At 43.7% G+C, this 23,287-nt stretch overlaps 1 long non-coding RNA gene across 1 annotated transcript; it reads right to left on the bottom strand.

Annotated features, from left to right (window-relative positions):
• Positions 1-21,017, bottom strand: LOC125694554 (uncharacterized). The gene is made up of 3 exons (XR_007377602.1): positions 20,970-21,017; positions 2,613-2,713; positions 1-2,001 (listed from the first exon to the last, which is right to left on the bottom strand). It is a non-coding gene; the product is annotated as an uncharacterized LOC125694554 (long non-coding RNA).
• Between the last annotated feature and the right edge of the window lie 2,270 nt (positions 21,018-23,287).

The following is a 23,287-nucleotide window of genomic DNA, read 5'->3' as shown; positions in this document are numbered from 1 at the left end:
GCTTATAAAGCAAGGAAAAGAAAAAGCTTCTCCATGTTTCCTGTTTTTCTGAACTACACAAGAGAAGTATCCAGAACGCAGGCAATGCAGATTCTGTTCTCAAGCATCCCCAAAATATTCCTCCAGACCACTAGATGTTGAATCCAGCATACCCTTGAAACAAGCTTGGCAGAGGCTCTGATGCTTCCTGCTCCTCCCTCTCATAACCAGTCCCTCTCAGTGGCCTTTCATGCCATGGTTTGGAACTTGTGATGCTGTCTGTGATAACAAATTGCAAGAGAGGCTGTGAAAGTTAAAAATGTGATAAGAAAAAATTAGCTGGGCTTTCTGAAATCAAGTGAAGTAGAGTTGAGTTGAGACTCAAGAGTTCAGAATCAAATATGGGTTTGCAAAAACTGTTTCTGCAGCACTGCTTTTAAGGCAGTTGCAGGTTTTCTAGTAGAGGTTCAGAGGGGAAAAAAGAAAGCAGTGCCAGCCCCCAGGTCAGCTTTTCCTATGCAGTTTGCAATAGTCTGTAATTTTCTGTATCTCTCCTTCTCAGCCTGTACTCTCTCCAGCTTTCATCTCCTCTTCTCTGGGCTCTTTTACTGTCTCCAGCTGTGTTCTGTTTTCTGTAGGACTTTCACTAATTCTTCCTTTTCTTTCATGTGTCCCATAATATCTTCTCAATCACTCTTGTCAGGTCTCTCACAGTGTTCTTCCAGGTGATCTGATTTGGGTTGCATAGGGAAGAACACAAAGCAGAGAGACTGAGCAGGGAAAGGAAGGCCAGAGACAGAAAAAAAGGGGCTTTTCTGTTTAACCTGACGGAGTGGGTGTGAATACCCCGATCTCAAGCAGAAGCAATAGTGTGTTAGAAAGGCTGAGAGCAGAAACTCTTGCTTCCTTGGAAACAGCCACTGAAATGAAGCAACACTTCTGCGAAGGCCAGGGTATTGATAGAGCAGCTGGTCTTTTTCCAACTGGGATCCGTGATGTTCCAGGGCTGTAATCAGGCAAGTACACAACTTGCCAAGCAAGGCTGTGTTCAGTGTGCCAGGGAGCAGCCACCCCGTACCTGAGCCAGAAATGGCCTCACTAACACACAGAGTAAGCACAAGCCGCTAAAGAGCCCTCACCCTCCATCAGTCAGAGCAGTGCAGTTGGGTGTGCAGCAAGATCCGTAGAGGCAAGGGGATGGCAAGCTATTAAGAATGAAGTCTAATGGCCCCTTGAGAACTTCAGGAGTGGGGAAATAAAAATAAAATTAAAAAACCCCTTCACCTGAATTTTAATCGCACCCAAGGGAAGACATGAGATTTAATACAAAACATTACACAGCTGCTTTGCTACACGAGATTAACTTCATGTAACAGGATGAATAAAAATACTCCCGCTCCAACTTTCTGAAACATTCTGCCCTGAGGCGGTGAGAGAAATGGCACAGAATGCAGAATGAGGCAGGGAGATGAGCTAGATGCTTTTAAGCTCTGCGTAAGTCACCCAGCCAAAGCTGGGCTCTGACACAAATCTCCTTCAGCATCTGAAATTAATAATTTGTCTTTAGTTGGGTGATCATTACAAGCCCCTTTTTGTAGACTGGCAGAGAGAACAAACATAAGAGTTAATGCAGATTGGCAATACTGTGAATCTTCTAAAGCAACAGGCTGGGATCGTGCTTCTCAGGTCCCCTGAGTGCTATGCTGACAGCCTGGGCATCTGCAACAGATTGCACATGTGTCTGTGTGAGGAGTGACCCACTTCTGCAACTGCAAGTTGGAATGCCTCCCAGAAGCACGCGTGACGTTATGGCAACAGAGAGAAAAAAGTTCAAGGAAGTTGGTGAAAGAGTTTAATACAGGAGTGCGAGCAAAAATGCCAAAGCAGCAAAACATCCTCCTCAGAGCTCTTTGAAACCAGCGGCCTGAGATGAGCTGCTATCAAGGTCACAGGATATGCCTGTTGTAGAGATGAGGAAACTTCCCCCTTCCACCAAGAGAAGTTGCAAGCTCTTGCCATAGCCTGTCAGAGTCAGCAGGGATTCCGTTAGAGATTGATTTACGAGAGTATCAGCTGGAGAGATAACCTTTTTGCTTTACGGGCTGCAGAGCAAATTTGTGTCCCTTGACAAGTAACTCTCCCCAGTAACCCCATCAGCCCTTTGTGAAGCAAGAGCAGTATTTCCCTAGCGCTCAGAAGGACAGACACGGTGCAACTCACAAATACACCTCCAGAATCAATGGTTTCTGAAACTCCTATGCCTGATTAAAAATACATATATATTAGAAAAGCACAAGTGATCACTAAACACACCATGCACATGCCTTCTGGGGGAGGCAGACCCTTTCAGTCCTCGAAACCAAGCAGCTTCTAGCTCCTAGGCCTTGGAAAATAAAATCTATATCTCACAATCACTTGTGACTCAAATGTCATTTTCTTCTTTTACTCCCAATGAGGATCCCCAGCATCAGTGTTATGCCAATCACAGCAACAAGGAAAACAGCTGCTATGAGAGCAGTCTGCCCAGGGACTTCCTGTGCTTCCTCAGATGCTGCTGACCCTCATGAGAGACTGCGCCTATAGCTGTGGGGCAGAGCCTGAGATAATTCCAAACAGGTGGAGCCCTCACTTACCTGAGCTCTAAGGTATCTGGCAACAGCAGCTGAAGTTCCCCACTGTTCTCCCCTTCGGTCTGCAATTACAGTTGTATCCCCTCCTCTTACTCTTTCCTTGCCTGTGGAAAAAGCAGTCTTGCCCCAGTCTCTCATCTTGGAGGCTGAAAGATTCGACCTTGCCTATGCTGTTGAGAAGCCCTGAGTCACTCCAGTGATGCCCTGTGGCTGGAGGTGTTCTGACTGAGAGGTAAATCAAGACACTTGGTCATAAAAAAAACAAGTGACAAGACTTGGAGGAAAAAAAAAAGGTGTTATCTTTAGTAACCAGGCCAAATGCCAGCTCCAGCTAAGATAACAGACATTCTACTGATTTCCTGTAATTTTCCTTCAGTGAAATATTATCCTCTTTACTTCCTGCCAGAGTGTCATTTAACAGTTTTGCCAATCTACCATGATTCACCCAAAGGAAAGTGCATTCCAATAAAGACTAAAGTAATTCCACTACATTAGAGATACATCCAAAATTCCGAAGTGTAAGATTTAGATACATATTCAATAGGCTGCATGAATTCCAAGGTTTAGTGAAATTTTGTCAGTCACATTACCAATATTGCTTTCAGCAAGAAGAAAACAACTAACCAGTTACATACTTGGATGATGTGAGCACTGCTGCCTGTATGCAGAGAGTAGATGTCACTGTGCCTCAACAACATCTTGCCAACAGCATCGGGAGATCAAAATGCTCTGTCATATCTCTTGAAACCAAGACAAACCTACACCAAAGCAATTTATCCCGACCTGTGGATTTGCACTGGAATATGGCCATGTACAACAGGAAGGCCAAGTGGCTCCCAGAGTAGGCAGGAGCAACTGTTCTTTTTCCGTTCACAATGGGTTTCCTCATCAATCAGGCACATTCATTAAAGCTTGCTTCCTCTAGCAGGATCACTATAAAGAGTAATTATGGAAGAGGAAAAGGAACGCAGACTCATGACTTATCTTCCAGGATTTGTCCTGAGCATTAATTGAATCCACCACTTTAATGAAGCTGAGTCCCCAGGTGACCAGCACCTCCAGTGTCTAGTGTGACTCCACAATAACAAGACTCTCTCTGCTTATGTCAGATCATGTCCTTAGCAGAAATATTACATACGAAATATGAATCATTGGCCAAGGAGGAAAGGTACAGCTATAGCATTAGAGCTCCAGGATCCATAACGCCAGTTCCACTGTAGCTGATAGGCAATTTCTCTATTAACTGTCAGACTGTTGGTGTGTTCCTGCTTCTCCCCTTCCTCCCAGAGCAGTGGTGGTATTGCTGATGGAAGTGGGATTTCAGCCAGCTGTTCTCTGACATGAGGTGCGTCAGGCAGTGGGACGCTGCTCTTAACTCCAGGAGCTGTCAAAGCCATCATGGATTTATGTTCTGTGGAAGTAATTAGGGACTCCCGCTGCTCCTGTGCTCACTGCCCATTTGTAGGGCAATCACATCAGACAGAGCTGTGCTCAGTGTGCACTGCCAGCCTCCCCTGGAGCCAGTAGAGATTATTAAGAGAGGTTACTAGGGCAGATGGAATATTCCCCACTATGATGCAGACACAGAGCTATAGATTTTGCCCTTGAACATAGCCTGTGGCAATTTCTAGCAGATAAATGAAAGATCCTCTTCTCAATGATTTTTTTTTTTTTAACAATAATTTGCATCACTTCTTGCTTCTAGTCACAGTGGTCCCAGTTCCACTCCATGGCACAGACACTCATTTACTTCCTGCCTTCCCTGTTTGCCTGTGTTTCCCTGCCACCAATACAGTAGCATGGAATCGCTGGATCAGGAAAATCTGTAGGACAGCTGCTGCTGCTGCTGCTGCTCACTGGACCCCTTAGGATAAGATTTGCACAGAGAAAGGGCAGGCTTGAAAACAGTTAAGTGGATTTCTTCAGCTCCCTTGGGCCCCTTATTCCCCACCACCAAGCAGGCCCAGCAGCACAGCGGCATGACCTGAGCTCACATTATCCTCTTGCACCAGGTGAAAGCCTTGACAGAGCTGGGAGTTTCCCAGGCAGTGGGCATCCCCCTGCAATGAGACCTGCCGGCAGATTTGACCCCTGGGTTCTGCCAGGATGAAAGGCCAAGCTTTTGTAGCTTCCTGCCCAATAGAGGGTCCCTGGCAGAACCCTTGCCCTCCCCCCTGGGTGAACTGCCGCTGACCCAGTGAATTCAATTAGAATGGTTCTTCCTTTATCAAACAAACCCCACATGGCCCAAACCAAACAGAGTGTATTGGAAAACAAATGGATTGAAACAACCCTAATCCACTCAGACTCTCTCCTCTGCGCATGTCCCTCTGACTAAGCTTACCCACAAATACAATCAGGGAACAGCCAGGATCTCAGATGGTCTGCAAGGTGAGCAGGGAACCTGACCCTATAGAATAAAGTGCTGCTGGCTAAGGCCTCTATCATATAGTTACAGCGCTCAGCGATGCCCTTTAGGCCTCTTTCCTGACTTTCCCACTATTTAGCCCTTAAGGGAAAGTGGGAAAGTGCCTCAGCTGGAATCCTGGGGAAGAAGGATCTCACTTGTGTGAGATTAGAATCACAGAACTGTTTAGGTTGGAAAAGACCATTCAGATCATCTAGTCTAGCTGTTGATCCATCACCATCATGCCCACTAAACCATGTCCCTAAGCTTGACTCATAACATCTGCCCCCTACACAGTGATGCACAGAACAACACAGACCACAGAAGCACTTCTACGAGCCACTCTGCAGAGACTATATTGCTCTGCCTGGAAGGCTCTGAACCATTTCAGCCACTCTGGACATGAAGATGCAGGAAGCATTATATGTCAGCCATAGGATGCATGCTTCTAAGAAGAAATCCCACATCAAAGAGGAATTCCCTTCCTGACTTGTCCAGAAGAAGAACACGGCTACAATGAGATGAAATGAATCCTGCTGACAGATCTTCACAGCCACACATGCTGCACCTACACTGACAGAGACAGTACAGACCCCATATCTGGAAGTCCTCCAGAGGCTGCTGGCCATGTAAAATCAACTGTCCCCAGCACAACCTGTCCTCTCAGGCTTCCTCCACATGACATTCAGGCAGCAGAGCACCATGGGCCATGCCCACTGAGACACATAGCAGGGGTTCTCCTGCAGCCTCTTTGTGGCAACCCAGCACCAGGAAGGAGGCAAACAACTACCAGGGCACACAGTCATTGCAGGGAGATTCAAATCCAATGAAGCCAGGAGGCAGGATGCACATAGCCCTGAGGAGGCACATGGTTTATTCCATCAAAGGCAGAAGTCAGGGTTTTTTTTAACTGTCAAAAGATTAAGATGATAAAAGGCAGAAATGAAGGGGGAATATTCCATTGCATGACCAAACCACACTCAAAGAGCCATTAGACAAATGAAAGAGATGGTTGCCGAGCCCCAGGCTCACTACAGTGCTGGGGGATCTCTGGGCTCACTGACGAGAAGTTCGTGCACGAACTGCTGCATTTTTTTCCCTGCACAGCCTCCCTGCAGGGAAAAATAGGCTCCAAAACTCCTTTGGGAAGGCCTTCTGAAGGAGCTGCATGAAAAAACAGTCAGCACTGAGTGCAATAGAATCAACTCAGAAAATGCACGGATCTGGTTCTGAGATTTGAACAACTTGGGAGAATGCGCTCATTTACATTTTGTTACCCAGCATGCTGTTCCAACTCATCTATTTCCCACAGGCACCAACATCAAAGCCAAAGAAACAAGCTATCTTTGCATGAAGGTTTTTCTTTTTAATTAAACATTATAATCTAAGGCCAGAAATTCCTTCTTCTCTCACAGCTGGAGAAAGCATAAAGGGGGAAGCGAGGACAGAGAAACAGAATCCATCAGTCACTGTGCAGAGAGATTTCTTGGCCCTCCATGCTTACAATTACCTTCTGACTGCTTGGCTTATTTGTGCAACATATGGCAAAGCATGGAAACCCACCTCCATCCCAAAGGTCACTGTGCCACCTGCAGACCCCCGACAACACGCGGCCTTGCACAAATACACATGGAAGTAATTAGGGAGGCGAGGGAGCTGGGATATGAAGCGGAACCCCCTCAAGTCTGCTGCAGTAATTCTTTCAGCTGAGCTGGAGGAGAAGTCAAAATTCCCAAGGGTCTGATTGCTGCAGCCTGGAGCCCAGAGTGGAATACAGTTATTTACTGCTTCCCTGCCACTAACATGCCATTATATTTGTGGGGTTGGGTGAGAGGAAATCCAAAGGGAGTTCCGAGGGGCCACATTTACTTCCCTAGTTGCCTGTACAGCTCCAGCCTAGCAGGCTTACTCTTTCCAGAGTCACTCTTCCATGCATGTTCAGTTTAGGAATTACATTTGGGTTGCTCTTCTTATCAATTCGCAGTTAAAGGTGGCAAGGTCTTTGGGACCAGTGTAGTCGATTGGATACAGAGGTGCTGAGTGACAGGGAATTTCAATTAGTTTATTCCCTGTAATACTGTGTCCTCTAGAAGTCTTAAGCAGCGTACTATGATTCTCTTCCTTATGCTTCACTGAAGAGGACTATTGCCCCTCTCCCCAAAAGAGATGAAGCATCAGTCAGGAAATGACAATGATACAGAGCCTAGCTGTTAGCTGGGGACGAGCCAGAGCAGTACAAAAGAGCAGTACAAAAGTATTCACAGACCACAGGCCAGTGCACAACTCTCCCCTCAGCTGAAAATAGCTGGTTTGTAGCATACCAGAGTGAGCAGTCTCTGCAAACTGCTGGCAAGTGGCATATCATGCTCATCTCACTTCATCACATTATTCACACACACTTAGTGAAAAACAACCCACCGCATTCGTCTTTGTGCCTCCTTTAATAAATGAGCATATATTATAAGCCCAACCATCTACAGCATTTCTATTTCTTCAGTCCCCTAGAGGTTTTCTATCTAATTTTAAACTAACTGTTTACGTTTTCTAGACTGTGTCAAATAAACAGGCACTATGTGGAAGCTAGGAATACAGGAAGAGGCAGGCAAAGGAGCACTGTTCATCTCATCTCTTATTGGAACTAAGCACACAGTTCCACAGTTCTGTTCTTATGGAAATGTCTGAGCAAACTCTCTGGCCTCACACAGAGCTGTCTCTGCTTCCTGAAACACCAGGCAACATCATGGGGTGCAGTTCTGGTTGAAGGGCAGGAATTCTTCTGCTCTACCTCACTGTTGTCAGCCAACAATTTCCAGGAATTGTGCATGATGCACTCACTTGAACCCCGAGGTCAGGGATCTCTCTCCTTCATGGTGGTTATCAGGGTGGAAGGAGGCTGCTGCTCCTGCTGAGCCTCCAAGCTCTGGGAGTTTTCTACCCAGCTCCCAATAAAAATCATTATCTTAATTGAACAAGTTGCTCTATCTCCTGGTAAGAGATCAGAAAGCAAAATGTGCAAGGACTGCCAAGTCAGAACTATAGGAGCTGCTGTGTATTTCTTCTATCGTATTGAAAAAAATCAAGATAGAAAGGCACAAGCCACCCAGCAAACACCCTTACTGAGTAAGAAGCGAGAAGCTTATCCTATGTTCTGATTTTGGGCCACCACCCTGAGCTGGTCTTAGCTACTTCTTACCTTTGAAAATGAAGAGTAAACCTTTCGATGGTCTAGAACAGATATTACTCTGGCTAGTTAGCAGTCACATGCCATACAAATAAAAAAAGAATCACAAAGATCACAAAGCTTTCTAGTAATGAGTTAAGTGTTACTTAATTCCCTATATATGAGTAAGTAGTGATAAGATGAGAGGGAACAGCCTTAAGTCATGCTAGCGGAAGTTCAGTTTGGATATTAGTAAAATTTCTTCTCAGAAAGAACGGTGAGGCATTGGAACACATTGCCCAGGGCAGTGGTGGAGTCACCATCCCTGAAGGTGTTCAAGAAACTTGTAGATATGGCATGGAGGGCCAGGGGTTAATGGGCATAGTGGGGAGGGGCTGGTGGTTGGACTAGATGATCTTAGAGGTCTTTTCCAGTGTTAATAATTGTATGTTTTCTCCCTGGTGAAAGATAAGGTTCTGTAGCTAAGAGCCAAGGAGTACATCTTCCTGTGAGAGAGAAGTAGATTTCAGCACTGTCAGACCAGTCCACAGTCAGGACACAACCTTGGAATAGAAGAATAGATGCACACCTCTCCCAGGAACATATTTCATATTTGATTTTCTGATTTTCCTAGGAAATACAGGTATATCTGACTGCCTGTGCTAGCAACTTACAGCACCTTACAGAGATGATTAAAAGCCAAATCCTCCCTCATTCTTAGAGGAACACTTTTCACAGGCTGTTCAATTTTTGTAGAGCCATCAAGAAATACAATGAGGAGGTGCCTGTTTTCTCCAAACACACTTCCTCTACATCACTCAGAGGAGAGCAAGTCTGTTCTGAATCACTTCCCATCAATGCAGGGAAAGAGCTGTAAGTGGTAAATCACACCCTGCCAAGCCAGTGCCTCAGTGACAGCAGAATGGCTGAGGTGGGTTCTGAAGGAGTCGCTTCTCAGTGCTCATATGTTAAAATGATTATCACAGTAGCCAGGCTTGCTGCTGTAAGTCTGATATATACTCAACACTGTAACCACATGCCTGACTCTCCCACTCTGGAGTGGCTGGGAGCAAATAAGCTGGCTAGGCTGTACTGAGATGGCTGCTCCTACTACTAGGTAAACACTGCATGGACATTCACTGTCATTAAGTTCATCTTACCAATAGATTCTCTACACGAAATATAGTTACAGTATGGGCACAGAGAAAGCACATGGGATTTCCTCTGGCCACAATCTCCTTGTGAACGAGATAAATACAGGGACACTACAATGATCCCTCACCAGGGATAAAAACTAACACAGCAAGAAAAATGTGGAAAGCGTATTTTGAGCACATGACAACTTCCTTACTAAGTTACACAAGTTTCTTACTAATTCAACTCCTGTTTGGGCCAGGAAAAAGCTGAAATGCCTAGCTGAGAACTAATGTGTACTTTTTCCACTGTTCATATTTAGTTCATATTTAGCCAAGAATGTTTTCCCACCTCTGATAAATCAGTGTCTTGGCCCTTCCTTCCATGCCAGGGAAAGGAGGGTATGGCATTAACACAGTTTGAAAGGCTCTGATTTATGGCTTGGAGAAACAATTGCAAGTAAATTAGTTACTACAGCTTAAACGAGTGTATATCAGCTGAACCCATGCAACTGTGAACACTTGCAGCTCACGGTGAATGCCTTTCATTTAACGAGCACATAAAATGGCTAACCTGCTGAGTCTTTTTCTGGTTGCCTTTGCAATAGAAATAAGGATCTGCTTTTAAGCTCCTTTCTTCTGGTGACCATAGTTATTTGTGCCATGCATTCCCTCCTCTAAATAAATCTCTTTCAGAAGTGAATATTCATGAAGAAAGACTCAGCCAAGCAATGTAGCAAGCTGAGGCTCTGGAAACATCTAATCAAACACACCACAGCAGTTGCTGTCACCATCTGCCATACCAGAATCAAGGTGCACCACTACATCCTCTTCTGGGCTGGAGGCTGTTCCAAATTTTAATCAACATTTGGAAGCAAACAACTACCAGACAGAATAAATGAGAAGATCTCCATTATTCTACACTCTAGGTGGCACTTGGCTGGCTTCCACATTTGTGTGTCTTTGTGTATCACTGTGCCTTGCATCACTGCGTGTGTGATGGAGCTGTCAGATTCCCCAGAAGCACTGCAGATTGAACATTCCCCCCCCCCCCCCCCCCCACACACACACACACAGAGCATGGTTTGATGGAGGTTCATTGGAAATGGGATTATGAACTGTCTAGTCCAACCATCCATGTGAATTTTGCAACTGCTTGAACACCCACAGTTTTCATCCAGAATAAGCTTGAAACCCTCAGTAACGCAAGGCAGACTTAATGAGAACATGAAGTACAAAATTTAGGAGACAGTGAGAGCAGGAGTTGGCACTGAATTACAATTCAGCCCTTCTCCTCACATCCACCTAGATTTTACACTCTCAAGCTGAAACCTTAAGTAGGATAATTATTTGAAAATATTACAGCAAGAGATGAATCACTCAGCTTTATTAAGCTTTAATGATTGTTTTGATTGCTCTGATGAGATGACAGGGCTGATTTGACTGTATTTACTAGACTACTTTAAAATAATATCAATAATCTCAACATTAGACCTGCTGATCTTCTTGTTCAACACTTGGCCAGCAATCCAAACTCTTTGTGTCTGCATGTTGGCTTGTGGAAAATGTGATGGCATAACACCTCAGCCCAGGGAAGTGTTGTCACCCACATGAGAATGATTGATTCAAGAAATGAAAATCAGCACTGCTGGGTTACTGTACCAGAAGCTGGAAAAGAGAAGCCTTCACAGCCCTCTCCCATATGAAATAATTTAAAAACACCCTGGAGTTTGGCTGGATGGACATTTCCTTTGCAAAAAAAACGGATCAAATCCCACTCATCCTGATTTTGCCAGATGGCTCTCCACATCGTTATGAGACCAGCAACAGCAATTTCATCACACAGGGAGATATTTACAGATGGGCTAAGAGATTTTTATGGTTAAGTTGCTCTACAGATACACACGTCCCAGTTCTCTGTTGTGAAGGATTGAGATTGTCCACACTATTTGTCACACTTTTTTGCTCTGGCAACAGTGGAAGCGCTTCTCATGGAGTGCTGTATTACATAGGATCAGATCTTGAGAGCCACTTCCAGTGGTTACTGACTTTTTTGTTCCATTCCAAACCTTGAGTTACTGAGGTCAAATACAGTGACCCTGGCCTTCATTTGGCATCAAAGAGTGGGACACAGTCTTCATGCACTGTGGGAGCTACAGCTTCAAAAGCCGTAGTGTCAATACACACAGGAAAGCGCCTCCAGCACTTAGTCATTACTAGCTGGGGGAAGGCAGGGTTTTCCTATAGGTTCCCTGTGGGCCCAGGCACAGAGAACAGCAGCAGAAGACAGCAAAGGTCATACAGAATGGGGTTTTGTAATCCTTCCAGCCGGCCAGTTCCATTAGGATGCAGGGATTCCTAGGATGCACACAGGAGGGCACACCCTGAGACTTCAGGCACTGCAGCGCTTTGCAGATATGCCCTAAAATAATATTAAGTGTTACTGTGAGGAATTCCTGAGCTATCGGCCACCCACCTCACCTGCCACTCTGAACCAAGGATATCATCCAGACATTTATATTCCTTGGAAAAAAACTTTTGTCTTGGCTGCAGCTGGAGGGATAACCACTGCTTTACTGTATGATTTCAGCTACGCTTGTAAGTCTGCCTTCAGTTCACATCACCCAGACCACACTTCTCATACCACACCAAATCGCAGGTATCAAGTCTGCTCACCAGACCTTATACAGCACATTTGCCCCTTTAAGCAAGGTCCCACCTCAGCTCCCAGAGGGATCCTTTCAGTTTTTGGATCTGGGAATTTTTCAAAACCGCAGGGAAGCTGCTATCAGTAAGCTTCAAACTGACATTGACTTACAAGGTTGCTGGCTGCTGGGCTGTGAGCAGATCGTAGGGCTTGTGGGTTTTTGTTTTGCTGGATCTCAGGGAAGAGGTGATATTTTAAAATGCTTTACTTGACATGTTTTCCTCCCCATACTGTAGTTCTTTGTTTTGTTCCGTTTCTATTCTCTGCTAAATTATACAGTACATTGTACTGTCAGTTGCTGAGGTGGCCTAGCTTTAGACACAGATATGTTAATGCAAAGAGAAATCACTGTGGCTATGGGAATGCTGCTGGGAGCTGCATGTCTGAATTAATGTAGTCGTCCATTTCATTTAATATAGAAAAGATCAAGAAAATATAACAGATTTTTTTTAAAAAGCAACAATAACCACCTAACCAAAACCAAACAAAGTAATCTGTCACCCTGCAGGAAAGCTCTCCCATCGGAGGAGCATGAAGGTAAATATCTTTTCCATTCACTCCAGCTGTGATCAAAAGTTCTTCAGTAACTGCTTTAATATTCCAGTCCTATTGCCAAGCTCCGATACTTTAAGAGCTGCAGCACACCCTGACATCCCCTCAGGCTCTTATTGGGAAGGGTTAAATCCCCTTTTGACTTGGAAGCATTGGTCTGACAACATCAGTTATAGAAGGCAATCCCGGGCTCCTAAACAACAATCGCCAGAAAATATCTGGAACCAGCACTGGTTTGATAAGGGGAAGAACAGAAAGAGGGAAATAAAGGGTTATCAGGGCAGCTCATCACAGATGCCTTATTTTGAGACAGCTAAAGACGGTCCTAATTGATAACTTTATAACATACCAATAAAAGAAATATACATCACTGCTTAACAACATACTTTTCAACTCCACCATTTTGTCAAAGATTTTGGTTGAATGTTCTTTTGTGTGTTGTTTTCCCCCCCCCCTCCCCCCCACAAACTCTTCAAGCCTTTGTCCACGGCTGCTTCAAACAATGGCAGCTCGTGAGGACGTGGAACAAACAAGCACAATTCTTTTCTGCTTGTTTGCTGCGCTGGGAACAAGCAGGGAGAGCTCAAAGGAAATTCTACTTGAGAATAGCACAGGTGAGAGGAGAGGTGGCACGGAAAGGCTTTTGCAATTACAAGCCAACATTTATTTGCTCTGCAGAGGAAGGGAGAGAATTTTTCTCCCCAGCTAAGACCATGGCCTGAAAAGGGAGGCCATTCTCGGACTATCTATGATGCAAAGTTGGGTTTTCATGCCTCGTTAGAGGGTACCAAGGGCTGAGGAAAAGGGGGCACAAAGGCAGTCTCCTCCTGACAAAGCTTTCCCTAAAATTCCTGTTCAGAGTAAACAAAGTTGGAGGTGGGTAAACTCCAAGCAACAGGAGAAGAGACTTGCAGGCTGCAAAAATTCCTCCTAACAATGCCTCAGGATCACATAAACAAGGTTATTAATAGAAACCTGCCTCTCATGCAGCCCTCAAAGGCAGTTTCCTCCCATTCTTCTAACTGCACCAATTCAAGGCAGAGAAGCTCTGCCTTGAGAAAACCTCATTTGATCCCTTCTTGTTTTTATCTTTCCCTCCACTGTATTTCCTCCTGAGACTGCAAGGTCAGAAAAGCCGGAAATCTCTCTGTACCTCTGCGACTGCCAAATTCTGACCAAGAAATACACCCCAGAGAGAGCTCAGCAGCCCACGCACTCCAGTGTGCCATCACATCAGGAGAGCAGAGCGCAGGTGGTGGGGCAGCAGGGCTGTTTGTCACCAACGGCTCACACTAACGAGGGGGAGGGTGGGAGCGGAGACTGCTTTTCCAGTTGCTCCAAACATGCCAGCATTCCTGCTTTGCAGCCACAGAACACTCAGAGGATTTGACCTTGCTTTTCCTGACCCTCCCAGTGAACATCCCAACAGACAGCCCCAAAACACTGTTTTTCCTCTTTCTGGGTTCACAAATCCCAGTGCTTTTGCTTGGAAAAACGCAGAATTTCACATGCCCCTGGACTTTTCTGAGGAACTGACATACTCTGAAATAATCAAGTATTTTATACTTTCCAAGCTTTTTGTTTTTTTCTTGTTCTATTGTTCCTGAGATTGCAACCATATCCTTTCCCTAAAGTTAATTTGCTCAGTTCCTAGAATTTTAAGAGGGCTAGGGGATAAAGGGAAACATTTACACAAACTCTATGATTATCATCCACCACCACCACACATGTACCTACCACACAGAAAATACAAGTCTCTGAGGATGAGCATGCAGAACAAGTGAGAAAACATTATTAATATTGCAGAAAGAAATGATCAACAGAAACGTCTCTACATCTATCTCTACCTTCAGAAAAGAGTTGGTAAGGTTTGATCCTCTTGAGCAACGACCCAGTCAGAAGGTAAAAGAGAATGCAAACTTGGGACCTGAAGCCATACTTTGACCTGATGGCTTCTTCAAATTCAGACCTAACAAGCTGTCAAAACAGTTGCTGCCCTGAGGTAGAATTCTGATCCAAATCACATACAGAGTAGGCATATGCTGCTTTGCCACTCCACCTACCCATATGCTATCCAGAATATCTGGGCTTTCCAGCTCTGATGTGATACACAGGTTGTTTGAAACTGAAAAACATCTCCTGAGCATACAAAAAGCCTCTTCCAGTACACATGTAAAATGAAGCACAAGCTGCCATTGTCTTTGTCAGTAATAGGACAGCAAAATATATTCAAGGATTCTCAATTTATCATTACCTCAGCATCAGAAGGAACATTCCCAGAGCATTCAGTGCTGGGTGAGCAAATAAAAAACAAAGCCATCACTGTTCTGCACAGCATGGCCTTACAGATTCAGGACTCAAGCCTGGCTCTGACCTTCTCTCTTCACAGATCTTACAGACACACCTTAGCAGCTCTGCTGGAAACTGAGAATTGTGCAAGCACAGAAAGAACTTTACAAGTGCAGAACAGGAAGACAGAATCAGGAAATATTTTCACCACTGTATTACTAACTGTTGAGACTCACTTCTACTGCTGCCAATAGACAGAATGCTCAAATGACTACAGGACACTTGCACAGGTAACAGTACATATAAGGTTACTGTAAACAGTGTAAAGTGGATAAAGTAATAATCCCTAACCCGTATAGTAAAATGAAATTTGCCCTCTTCTATTCATCAGTAGTGACCCTGTATTTTCCATACTCTTCTCTGAAACTCTGCTTTTGGGTACTCTCTGAGACAGACTTATTGTCATATATATATATATATATATATATACACACACACACACACATACAGATACACATCATATTTTCATATATCAGTCTGGTTGGTCCTTGCATAACCTACCATAATCACAAGATCCCATTTGCATAGGAAGTCAAAAAACACGGGAGGATTTGATTGCAGGGAAGCCAGGGAGGTTGTGGAGTCTCCTTCTCTGGAGATGTTCAAGACCTGCCTGGACACCTACTTGTGCAACCTGGTGTAGGGAACCTGCTTTGGCAGGAGGGTTGGACTCAATCTCTGGTCCCTTCCAACCCCTACAATTCTGTGAACACTCTGCAGGGGACATAACTTTTAAAGGAGATACACCTCTGCATTCGTTTCCTTTTCTGTCACATTCTTTATTGATAACAGAAGGTGGGAGAACGTAGGGAGCAAGTAAATCAGCGCAGAGAGAGGTCTGTACATCCAGTTGCGATGTCAATCTGTAGTCATATTTAATCTTGTCAAACTGTGATCAAGAAGATACGTAGCTAAACAAAGAGGTCAGAACCTCCCTTACATTAAATATTCAAAATTCAAAAGGACTACTCTCTAGGCACCACTAATGATAAAAATCACAAAGAAGCTCAGGGCGTGCAGAGCAGGCCACGAATTTCCAATGACTGTTCTCTAAGGACAGTGTTACTTATGGCAACTACTACAAAGAACAGTCATGCTGATGGCACTCCTCCAGCAAAATGTTATCAACACTCTACTTCTGTAATTATAATTATACCGTGCCCAAATGCCACAGGGAGATGGTTGCTCTATCAGGAAATGCATAGAAACATATGCTACCATATGGAGGAGACAGTCTACACTGGGCCTGCTTCTCTGTGTGAGGAAGGCCTCCCAGCCCTATTACTGTTTATAAAATAACTCCCCTGGAAGATAAGCTGGGAGGGAGGGGGGAAGGAAAAAAAGGCAAGGGAAAAATCCTCAAAAAACAAACCTCTAATTTTTGGGGTAAGAACACCAGAAAGGAAGAAAAGCTGTCCCGAGGATTCTGTAGAAGAGATAACAATGTGGACATACTGCATAGCCCTGATTCCTAAACAGAAACTTTGCTTCATTGTAAGAAGCATTACACTAATATACCCTACAATAGAAATTTAAAGTAACTCAAGGCTTATGCACCACTTAAAGCTCATGTAAAAACTTAATTAAAATGCAGTTGTACCAAACTAAGTGGCTTGATCTCCAGCAGCAGACCAGCCAGTAAATCTTAATTAGAAATCATCAATTTCATGCTAACCAAAACCCATTTACATTTTTATCCTCAGAAAGCAATACCTCTCATACAGAGGGATTGAGGATTTTCTCAGCTAAAGGATCTCTATTCTCATTCTCCTTCCCAGGTAGGAGGAAACTAAGGGACTCCTTTGTTAATTGCCTTCACACTTAGTGACCTGTTAGAGGACTGGTGTAACTACCAGTTGTCAGCAGTCGTTTACATTTGCTGCAGAGCCTCTAAGATGACACTAAGTAAGAATAGTAACAGCTTGCATCAATGCAAAAATTGCAAGTAACAGAACTACTCTGCTCATCATCTCTGTTTTGCAGTCTCAACTAAGAATTTGCCTTTTACCTTACAGTCTGTTCAATTGTACCTTCGAAATTGCTGGGTCTTAGTGCTTTTAACAGCAAAGTCTACCTGCACCTGTGAGATATTCATATGCTGCTCTTAACTGGTGCAGCACAAAATCTGAGAAGTCAAAAACAGTTTCACTACACACACACACACACAGAGCTGAACAGGATGTAGCAGTGACTGCGCACTCAGTCTTTCTTGATTCCAGTTCGAGTTCTTGACCTGGAACCATCACAAGAGAGCGTGTGATCCAGTTCCAATGGAGAGTGCAGAAACAGTAAGCAACAACAGCAGGTAGTGAGAGAATCAGGCAGGGGATTCAGTACTGAGGGGTGATTTTGATGGCAAGTGCGTGACAAACAATTCCAGCCCTCAGCTGAGCAGACAACTGTTGCTGAATACTGTTAAAAATCCCATTCCAGCTGTTGTCATGAGAAGTCTTTGTGAAGAACCTTTGAAGAAAGAGGGGGCTGCTCTTCCAGGCATGTCTGTTATTTAAAAAAAAAAATGCTCCTGTGACTTTCAGAAGGCTTACATCCACTATTTCCTTCCAGGACTTTCACCTTGTTGTTCACAGATACCAGAACTGAAGAAGTGTGGCAACCTACAGCAATTTGGAGTTCACCAGCTTTCATGACTCACATTCAGTATGCATTTGAAGCGTTCCATATGGCTAGAGTTTTTACTAAAGCTTTTTGTTTCTCTACCTCTCTCTGCAAAATTCTCCCATCATATGGATTTTCTGATATCTGATACTACATAAACTATTATTACTATACTCCTTGAAAGAGCATTTACCTCTTCCTAACTGTTCTACTTTCAGAAAAGCCTGCAGTAGTTTACAATCTCTGAACGCTGCTGCTGAAATTGATTCTGGTATTATTGGAACAATGATAAACAATTTTTGCTTTCTATAGGAAAGCACAATCACAGCATCATAGGTATTGAAAGGGACCTCTGAGCATCATCTAGTCCAACAGCACTGCTAAAGCTGGTTCCCTACAGTAAGTTACAGAGGAAAGCATCCAGGTTGGTTTTGAATATCTCCAGAAGAAACACCACAGCCTCCCTGGGCAGCCTGTTCAAGCGCTCTGTAACCCTCCGAAGTATAGAATTTCTCCCTTATATTCACACAGACCTTTCTGTGCTCCAGTTTGTGCACATTGCTGTTTGTCCTGTCACTGGGAACCACTGACAAGAGCCCACTCCCATCCTCTTGACACCTTCCCTTCAGACATTTATAAGCATTGGTAGGATCTCCTCTTTTCCTCCCCAGCCTCTCAGCAAACTGCTACCCTATAATCTTCTGAGGCCACTATTTTGATAAAAACAAAACCAAACCAACAACAGAACAGGTATGAATCTGTTCCAACAGAGTTATAACAGAACTCTATTTGTATCTTGTAACATGAATACTGCACTGATCCACTTGGCTTATGGGAATGTTTCTGTAAGCTGGCACATTTGATGTTGAGAGCTGTCAGGACTGGAAGCTCTCCTGCAGAGCTTCCCAATAACACACTGTAAGAACAAGTTTTTCCCTGCCCCACACCTCATCTCTGTATCAAACTGTTAGTGGGTAAAACAGTCCCTGTCCTGCAGGAGTCTCACAAGATTTTGCATTTGCAGAAAACACACAAGTACTAAAGTGGAGCTGGATGCTGAATTGTTAGTCTGTGTCCTGCCCTTGATTGAAAGGACTTAGGCATTTCAATTACAGGTCTGGAATGTAGTCTCCAGAATGACCTACCTCTTGTTTATGGATGGATGCACTAATAAGCAGAGCTGGACATAAGATTTTTGATAGAACACTTTTCCATTTGAAAAATGCCAGTTTAACATAATCAAACTATTTCACAGGAATGTACCTTCTTAATTGAATTTTCTGGAAGAAATCAACCCATTTACTCACAAGTTCTCCTGTGTACCTGATCAGTGAGCAGTGTTGAGGGCCTGGCAAACCTAACTCCAGCTAACCTAACTCCACAATAAAGATTTTCCTGGCAGGAAGCCTGGAAGCCAAGGACCCCTGCTTGAGCCAGGGCAACCAGGGCTGCTGAGAGCCCAGCTATGGGGCTGCAAGCTGAAAAGAGAGATGATGACAACTTTGAACCATTTGGACGAGTCTGTTTCATTTCAAACATTCACATAAAATCTTTGTTTCAATCTGAAAAAAAATCAAAAAAAATTACTGCTTTGGATCTCTTGGAAAACAAATAGTTTTGATGTTAGACCTTTCCCCAGAGTGGGGTTCCATGCTGCAGGCAGACCTACAGTCAAAGCTACTGTTTTGATTTCCCCATTGGTTCGTGTTCACACCCAGAAGTGAGGGAGAAAACAAGAACAGTTCAGCTGGAGTAGAGAAAGCACTTCTGAAGATAATTGTGCTGATAGCAGCCCATCTGGGCTGGTTTCACAGACAGGTGGTAAGGGAGAGCCACACTGACCTTGCTAGAGGGTTTTTGATTGCTCAGTCTACTGGTGTTGATAGATCATGTGAACATCCAATGCAGAGGGTCAAAAGCCACCAATTACTTAAAAAACCAACCAAAGTGATAAGCAACAAACTGGCAAGCTAAGCAGCATACAACATTAGAGAACAAACATAACAGAGCCACACTCCCTAGTGATCTCTCTGGGGAGCCAGGAGGCTAGCAGATGGGTTTCTGTGAGTGCAGCTGGTGTCCCTGAGTCTACTGGATAGATCTGAACAGTGTACAGAACTAATCCTACGCCTCCACTTGGATTCTTTCTTCTATAGCATGACTCTTGGTAGAATCTCATCAAACTCTCTGCTGCTAAATCAATCAAATACACTGTCCCTTTCTCCCTGCAAGTCTCCAGGGTTGTAATCCAGCTGTTCCCCCAAGTACTCAAGCTGTGTAAAGGACAAACAAGGAGATGGTGGAAGGAGATGAATCTATGCAGTAAGGAGTCCATAAAGGGCAAGTATCAAACTCTACAAAAAACAGTACAATGCAGTAAATTGCTGAAAAGGCCTCACTTCTCAATGAGCCTGATCTCAGTCCACAAGCTCTGAAGCCTGAGATTTTCTTCTATTTTTGAATAAATCAGAATTTGAAAAAACACTTATTTCGAGTTTCTTCTTTTAGAGGGGAAGCTTTCTACTGACAATTTCAATTTGTGACCCCTTAGAAATGCACATCTTCTGCCAAGAGACCCAAAGCTCTGCGTAGATTTCAAAGATTCAGTGCCAGAACCTCCCTTTCTTCCCTCTCAAATGCATAGTTAAAAATGAAATGTTACTAATAACGTTGGTGGCAGCTCTGACTACACACGTGTAGTAAAGGGAGAAGAGTGAAGAAGAAGAAGATAATGATTTTTCCAATCCTGACTTCAAACTCTTGCAGTAAGAACTTTCTAGTAAACTTACTTACAAATTGGTCAAGAGGGTGAAAATTTTGCAAAGATTTTTTAGAAGATTCAAGCATTCAACGTTACCTACAGTCTGCCAAAAAGAGAACAAGTAACCTGGAGCATTCTTACAGAATCACATATAACTATCTACAAAGTCTTCAGCCATAGCTGACTTTTACCTTAATTTCCAAATTGAAACAGTACTAGCTGCTACTGCACTTTTTCACCCTTCAGTAACACACACCCATGCAAGATAAAGCTGAGAGTAAAAGGATAAGACACCCTGCTGGTCCTTGGTTGCAGGACGATTAGGTACTAACATAATCACAGAAAACATAGTGTACTGAGCATGTTGACAGAGCGATGGACAGAGAGGAAGAAGGAATTGGAAGTAAGTCTCAGGGCAAAGGAGAATGCAAGCCATAATGGTGGGGAGCTAAAGATTCAGAAGTAAGTACCACCACTTTTTCATCTTACTCTCTTCCTTTTATTAGGATGCTTCTACAGCATGGGACCAGGTTTATGATGGAAATTCATACTTCAGATGCATTCCTTCTGTTGACCCTTAGAAGCAGTGAGATTACTTCTGATAAGATCTTTACAATATCATGCGAAGCATCACTAGGAACACCAATAATCATACATAGGAAAAGGCTGACTCACCCCACTAGAAAGAGAGTCTCTAGCTACATCTTCACAGGAAATAGTCTTCATCCAGAAAACATTCAACCCTTCAGAAGCTAGCCCTTAAACAAGCCCAGGAAGGGGTGGACCCTTGGTCATAAGGGAAACACAGGTAAACTGCTTACACCTGTTCTTCCTGGGTCGGCTACTTCCTCTCCTCAGGTGCTCCATCATCAGTTCAGGCTGTGATGTAACAGTTCCTTTACATCTTCTCACTTCTCATCACACTAGAAAGTCATTGCTTGAGACTACATCTTTCTTCCTGTCAGAAAACTGCTATCCCAAGTAGAGCCTACCAAAAGCTTGTTGAAGATTCAGACTAGGAAGTAAATGCAAAAATGTGGAAGTAGGGAGGGAAACTCAAGCTCATGATAACAGAAGACTGGATTCAGAGGTTCTGACTGGCTGCTTTATCAGTGGCCTAACTCAAAAGCAGCTAGTAGTTCTTTCCACTCACAGCCTTTTCACAAAACTTAAAATGCAAAGCAAGCAAATCCAAAGAGAACTCTTGGAATGCCAGGTCAGAACAGAGATGTGAAAGTTATCTTTCAAAGAGGCTTCAAAGGCTGGCACAGACTTAGAGGCAGTGTCTGAGGAATAGTTCAGTCAAACTGGCAGTCTCAAATCTCACCTTTGATAGACCTTAGCTCATCCCAGACCCGTGCTTTTTGCTGAACAAAAAGCATAATATCTTGTTAATAATGAATAGCCCTATGTCTCCTGTACTTAACACTGGAGCTTTGAAAAGATCCACAGCACTTTATAAATTATCTATTGCAGCTGATTCAGGGCCCACTGGGAGTGTTCTTGAAGCAAGCATCTTGCTTGCCTATAATGGAATCATACCATTAATGCAATTTCAATTAGACATACATTATAGTGCGCAGGTGCCTAAGAAAATAGTGTGCAGAAGGCCTCCTCCAGGGACCATATCCTGGAGAAAAGGTGTGTAAGTGGGAAATTTTCCAAGGGGTCCTAAAATTGCAGCAAAAAGGTGCTGAAGAAATAGTAAACTACCATACTAGAGCAGAACAAAGAATGTGTCCGTGAGGAAGAGAAGGGAGGAGGAGAGGAGGGGAGGGAAAGGATCTTCAATTGCTGGCTTAATTTCAAACTTCCACCTTTTCTGGTTATAAAGTGAAGAATTCTCCCACAAGTTCTCCAATAACTTCAGGAATAACAATGAAAAACCATTCTTACCAGCTTCTGACGCTGTACTCATGCTCCCTTTTGAAAACTGTCTGGCTGTCATCAATGGCATTCAGTGGTCTCTCACTTTGGCTGAGACTCTGAGCCAGCTGGGTTCCTGCAGAAGAAACAGACGCTCACCATCACATAGCAGTCCCAGCTCCCAGGGAGCTGGCACCAATAGAGGGTGATCATGGTGTGATACTTTGCCAGCTCTCTAGCCAAACAAAACCAGTTCTAGCCTCCCTGGAACACAGGGTATCAAAATCTCGTTTAAATCTACATCAACCTAAGTTTTTCCAGTTTACCGCTTAGGATGCCGTCGTACACCCAACCTGATCCTCAAGGACCCTTTCTGTGAATGCTGTTGATAACCCAGGGGAACTATGAGAACATGGTCACTATCAGCTTTTTCTCCTCTCTGCAAGACAGTACTTGAGGCATCTAATTAATGTCAATTATGGTTGATGTTTTTCTGAGAGTGAATTGAATTGAATGAAAGATCTACTAATTTGTTTCATGCAGGACATACCAAGAAATATCAGACACTAATAACTACCAGTCACTGCTGAGCAGAACTGCGTTTGAAATGATAAGTTACAGATAAAAAATTCCCCATCTTTTCTGCTATCCTGCCTCCTACTTATTACCCTTATTAATAAATTCTTACACTAGTGGCAAAAACACGAGTCAGATTGAACTCATGTAATGATAATACTAGTCTAAAAGAAACCTTGCCATCAATTCATTGAGGATTTTTCTCAACAATTTAGCCAAGAACCCTCTGCAGTCTGGTCTTTGTTCTGCCACGTCTCTAGCAGCCAACAGCTGGGATCTTCTAGCTGCAAACAAACAACTTGAGCTTGAGATCAAATTCAGAGTCCTAGTCATAGGGCCATTAACAACACAGATTCTCAGAGTCCACTCAGGAGGGGTTTCAGCACATCTGGAGAAATTTATTGAAACTCTACAAGATTATCCTTGGCACTCCTAAACCCTGAGCCCTTGTGCTGAACATACACAAACACTTGAAACAAGATGGTGGTGTGATTTCCCAGCAGCAATGAATACTTCTGTAGCTTTGGTTAACAATGTCAGCCTGCCCATAA

The sequence above is a fragment of the Lagopus muta genome, chromosome 6 (genome assembly GCF_023343835.1).
Source record: "Lagopus muta isolate bLagMut1 chromosome 6, bLagMut1 primary, whole genome shotgun sequence".
NCBI lineage: Eukaryota > Metazoa > Chordata > Aves > Galliformes > Phasianidae > Lagopus > Lagopus muta.
The sequence above is the reverse complement of the archived record's forward strand: the minus strand, read 5'-3'. Positions and strand labels throughout refer to the sequence as shown.